This window comes from Trematomus bernacchii, unplaced genomic scaffold, assembly GCF_902827165.1.
Source record: "Trematomus bernacchii unplaced genomic scaffold, fTreBer1.1, whole genome shotgun sequence".
NCBI classification, from domain to species: domain Eukaryota; kingdom Metazoa; phylum Chordata; class Actinopteri; order Perciformes; family Nototheniidae; genus Trematomus; species Trematomus bernacchii.
This window is the reverse complement of record NW_022987720.1, coordinates 11,209,605-11,215,836: the sequence shown is the minus strand read 5'-3', so window position 1 is coordinate 11,215,836 and position 6,232 is coordinate 11,209,605.

Genomic DNA, 6,232 nt, shown 5'->3' with positions numbered 1-6,232 from the left:
CTTTTTCCTGATATTGAAATGATCCTTCCACATACCTGCCTTTATATGCAATAAATAACATTTGAGCTCTTGAGAAGTATCATCACATTTTTATTCCGGCTTTTATAATGCTGTAACTGCAGGTCATAATGATAACAAATACATTTATGTGGATCTTGGTGCTTCCAGAGGCGCAACTGTCATCCACTAGGATTCTCTATTGTAGGGGTTGAAAAGAAAAAGAAATAAAAGCACATGATAAAGTATAACTTTTAGAAATTTGACAGGTAATAAAGAATCCCAGGCCAAGCTTAACAAATACATTAGGCCATTTTCCTAGGCCCAGGGACATATTATTGCAGTTGGAGAATATTCATTCATAAATAAATGATGGTGAAACAGCTTATGGGGGCATCTGGCTTTATATTCGTATTAGCTGCTGTGCTCATGAAACCATGAATCATGATAAAGAGGATTCATGAGCACATGAGTCCCATTTAAAATATGGCTCCTTCCAACCCTTTGTTCCTTTAGAAGAGCATTACATAAAGGGTTATGCATTGTTTCTTCTACTATTGCCTGTTAATCCAATAATATGTATTTCTCTAAGCAATACTGTAGATATGCACCCACAACTTCCTTAGTCAGAGTACTAACATGCAGAACCAGACCTACAATATTCTCAGGTTGGAAAAAGGTGTTTCTACTCATTTGTAAACAATGTCATCCTTCATGACAGGCCAGTGTGCATACGTGTGTTACCTTGACAGTTTCAGCTCTATTGTCCTTCTCATAAAACAACAGGTGCGGTCACATAACTTAAATGGCTTCAAATTGCAAGACGGTGACTTCCAGTTCTGTCTGAGTTGGCCCATTATCCCAGTTTACAGTCCACTGGGTCCATTTCCAGATTTCTATCCAACAGTGGCACTTGTTGCTTTTAGATGTGAGTGCTCTGTACCCCACTCAGTCTATGATGTGGTATCACAATAGACTGTATGAGAAGTGGACTCACTGTGATGCCACTCATTGGTTTGTGTACTACAGCTCCAAAGCATTGAGTTTGGCATTGAGACTGCCACTGTTTTGTTATTTCGGAACCAGAAGTGACAAGAGTGGAGCTTCAAAATATAAATAAAGGAGTTATAGGGGGGAAAACATGGAGCGCTTCAAAAACCACAGAACCTAAAGAAGCCACACGTTGAAGCAAACCTGATATTTTCTCCTGGACATACAATACAACTTTATTTGCCACCAGTGGAGTAGCCGCTTGGTTATTAGAAAGAATGCAGGTTTAATGAACTTCTTCAAAGGTTGCCACTTTCACATTTCACAGTGTTTCACTTCACAACAATAGCTAACTTCCTGACTGGCTTGTTGCAAGCCCCAGAACTATCTTTATACCTTTAAATATGCAGTGTGTGCTTTACACACTTGTATTCAAATGTATTTTCCAAGCTCCCAAAAGCCCTGAAAAGATAGTGTTGTTGCAAGTGTGAATCTTACAAACAAGGTCCCTTCTTCTCATTATTCAGTTTGCTCTGTTTCACCAGGATAATCCATCTGGTTTCAATGCATCCTTTCAGGGTGTTCTGGGTACTATTGCTACAGCAGCATCTGTCAATGTAAACAAACAAATGCCCCGGTCTGAAGAAATGTTTCACAAACGTAATCTTTATCTTCATTGGTATTCAGTAAATGTATGCGTGTACATACTGCATGCAAATGTAGAACTCAGGTATTGACCTGCTCACTGACAGGGTTCAGACATGTTTTATCCCACTTTGATGGAAATATGGTCAAACAAAGCATCACATGACATCTGAATCTTAAAGCACACTGGAGGTACCGTCAGTAGAAATCTGCTGAGTAAAGGGTTATTAAAACCTGTCGGATTTTGATCCTGCTACCATAACAACAGATAATGGGATATTTAATCCATACTGCATGCTATGGCTGTAAAACACTTTGGGATTTACAGCCATGCCAACGCACGCATCTACACTGTTGAGCTTACAAAATAAGACTACAAATAATTAGATAGTTTTCTTCTGCTTATTATAATGCATTTATGTTATTGTCATATATTTATTAATACTTGGATATTTAGACATTCATATTTTGATATATTACAATATGTTACACATCATGGGAACATAATATTTCTGTGATTAATTCAACCAACTTGTTGAAATAATTCAAGATCTTATGAAAAGATATATTTCTGGTAAAAATGACACAGTGTAGTAGATCCTCACCACACACACACACACACACACACACACACACACACACACACACACACACACACACACACACACACACACACACACACACACACACACACACACACACACACACACACACACACACACACACACACAGGCATAAACTGTAAAATTGAGCATGACCCCACCACACAATATCAACTTCTAAAATCGCTATTGTGATATTGAACAAATTGTGTTTTATAAGCGTGCTATTTTCATAGGAGAAAAAAAGAAATCTGTTCAACACCGTAACAGCATTGTGATTAGATGTCCATGTGTGTGCGCATCTATATTAAAATCAACTCACCGTTCAGATGGCTCTGATCAAAATCAGGAAGAGTGACGATTTCTCTCCGTGCTAATCTTGGTGTATTTGTTTTGTCTGAAACACTAGATAAAGAAGAAAGGAAATGACAGCAGAGAATAATAAAAATTCAATAAAGAAACAAGGAAAAAAAAGGACAAAAAAACCAAACATTTTCTTTAACATTTCACACGTTCTTAACCATTGATGGGTCCCCAGGTGCTTAGTTGAGTACCATTCAGCAGTCCTGATGACAGAGGGGACATGGCCTCCAGCCAAAAGACCACACACACACACACACACACACACACACACACACACACACACACACACACACACACACACACACACACACACACACACACACACACACACACACACACGCACACACACACACACACACACACACACACACACACACACACACACACACACACACACACACACACACACACACACACACACACAAACACTTCACTCAGGGACACATCACATCTGTAGGCGCCCCACCTCCGCCCGCTCCGCTGATGCCTTGGATCACTGCTCATGTTGTCCAACACTGTTCCGCCTGGGAAAGATCTCAACTATCAATCTCCAAGCTGTCAGCCACGCTGACCCACCGGACCCCGGGACGAATCCTGCAATAGAAATCAAACAGTGCTTCCTCTCTGTAGTGAACGTCTGCTGCCGTCTTGTCCTGCTTTGAACATTAGCCTGTGAAGGTTGATTGAGTGTTCGAGGGAAAAAAAAGGATAACAAACAAGCAGTGGGAAAGTGGATGTGAATTATAGCCCAGCAGCAGATAGTAGAAAACAAGCAGCTAATTGGCTGCTACAATCTAAGAACATGAGAAGTAATGATGATAGTAGGGCAGCTGATTTTACAACATTTTCTAGAAAGGGCACTTTATTTTACACTTCAGACTGAACAAAAACAACTTAAACTTGTAGCATTTTTGGGCTAAATCACCAACAATTGCCTGCTTTAGAGGGTATGCTGACACCCAGCTTCAGTATACTTAGTGGCAACACAACATTCTGTAACATTGCTGTGGGAAACTGCGAGAGAAAAACAACTATTATCTTACCAAACTCAAAGGAACTTTGAATCGACAGAGATCTCACAACTTACCAACATACCAGTGGTTCATGGAGAGTGACGTGTGGCCAGGATAACTGGATAATTGTTCCAACTGGTAAAAAAACATGCATATAGACTAAAAGTCAGCTGTTCTTTTGAGAAATGCTGTATCTATCAGTAATATAAAAACGGTAAGACAATCATCTGGTAAACTACAAGTAGATTGAGGAAAAGTCTACTGCCATTAGGCGTTATGCAAGGTCATATGCTACTAGGCTTATGCTAATAACGTTAGCATGTTGTACGTATGGTGGAAACTTAGCAAGCAACATTTGTTTTGTCTGTGAGTTAAAAAGAAGCCGAATTGTTAAATATTGTTGCTGTAAAATCATGTTGGTGTGTAAAAAGATAGCTCTGAATTGTTGTTGAATATTTTAGCTCAACAGCTCTTTCCCATTTCAGACAAGTCTTTCCGTGAAATTCGAGTTGAAAGCTAACGCTGCCACTCACCGGCCATAACGCCTTCCAGAGATACATCATGTGCAAGGCTACGTCAGAAGTCAGTGTTCAAAAAAATGATTTCAAATAACCTGTAAAGTTGGCTGAAGTTAAACACAACCCACCATCCTCTTTATGGATTAAAATGACTAACAGTTAAGAGGTTCACAGCTGCCGATATTCTTATCTTAGTATATGTGAGACCTACGTTGCCGTGAGGCCTAGTCACTCCATAATCTGTTGTTACAGACAGGTCCATGTTGGTGACCTTTAGCTGTGCCAGCACACACATATTATGCTCAGTGTCTTGCACCTCTCTGCTCGTACCCCTCTGTCTCTGTCTTCCCCCGGCTCTTGCCTTGAATTCCAACTGCTTTTTCCTGCCTCCCTGAAATCAATTATTATTGATTTTTCTGCACTCTCTGGGGTGGAGTCAAAGGAAGGGACAAAGGAGATAAAACCACAGGCGAATTGCTAAAGTAACTCCACTGTACCGTGGGGGACTGATATTATCATGAGAGAGGAGTCAGATGCTGGTTTGACTCCATTTAAAAGCACTGGAGAACCAGAGTAAATGGCATCCTGTGCTTACCAGGACATTTCAAATGTTTCATGAGGTGGATCTCAGCCAAGAGCTCACTGTGTTGTGGCATAAACCAACGTGTTGAGATAGAAACAGAGAATTTAGACATAAAATACTTATATATATATATACAAATAAACGTTGGTGTGAAGGTTCTTTAGAATGACCAACTGACTGGAAATCAGTAGGTGGAAGATCATGAAGGATGCTACAACATTGGAGCCTCTTCTAAATATTGTGAGTTTGTAAGATTACCTGATTATGTACTTACATATTAACTCATAAGTATTTCCTCTCTCCCCAACACTGATTTTAAAGATTGTAGTATTGTTTATTACTTAGTTAGTAAAGGATGAAACAGCTTCATAAAACTCTGCTGATTGGCATTTAAGTCAGGTTTTATTTATTTTTTTAAATAGCTGACTGCAGCTCCCGAAGTCTGATACAAGATATAAAGTGCTGGCACTGCATTACTTAATTTTTTATCAACATCGTGACGCATAATGATCATCAATTAAGGATTTAGCAGAGGATTTATCATAGTGGCTTAAAGCTGATCGCAGTCCAGGATTATGCTTTTTACAGGGCAGTTTTGTGCCTGATCGACCAAATTAAATTAGCACCTGCCACCTGAAAAGTACAGGGTATAAGTGTTCACTGTGGCAGGTAAACATTTCAGGTCACCTGTCAACATGGCAGGACTTCCTATTTTGGAAATACTCAGTGATTAAGGATGTTATGGTAGACCCCACACACACATTTACTGTAACAACAAAGACTAGAACACTCCTTGTTGTGCTACTTATGTGCAATATATATTTACCGTAAATAGCTGTGCAATTTATACAACCACCTTTTATACTTTCACCTGGCTGCTATATCACTAAACTGTTATTGGTAGTGGATTTGTATTTTTGTAAATTGTTTAATTTCTAGTTGTTTATCTTTCATATTTTTTTTATGCATGCATCTTGAGCTATCTTTGGCTCTTTGTTGTGACAATTGTTAATGTCCCCTCTGTGGGACGAATAAAGGTATTCTGTTTCTGATTCTGATATATTCCCTATTTCGACTATTTCGTACCACTTTGGTGGCAGCTGAGGACATTACTTAAAACCACCCTATTATGCTTTTGGGATTGTTCCTGTTCCTGTCCCTCCAGAGGGAGTTTCTCTCCCACCCCCCCCCCTGCCTGAAACGCCTCCATTGGACTCCTTTGTTTACCTCTGCGACATAGTGATGTCACTACATAACATTCGTGCTTGTATTAGGTAGCACTCCAACTCTGGTTTCAGACAGAGGGTGAAAAGAGGCAGTATGAGAAAAATAAAGCACTTTTTGAACATTAAAGCATGTAAACATGTCACAGTAGAATAACAAAATAGAAATATGAACCTGAAAAGGAGCATAATAAGGCCTCTTTAATATCTGACCCTGGCGTTATTACTAAAAACATTACTAATCAAACATTCACGTTTGAATACAAAAGGTACATTTTTTTTTTTTTTTTGGTAGCGA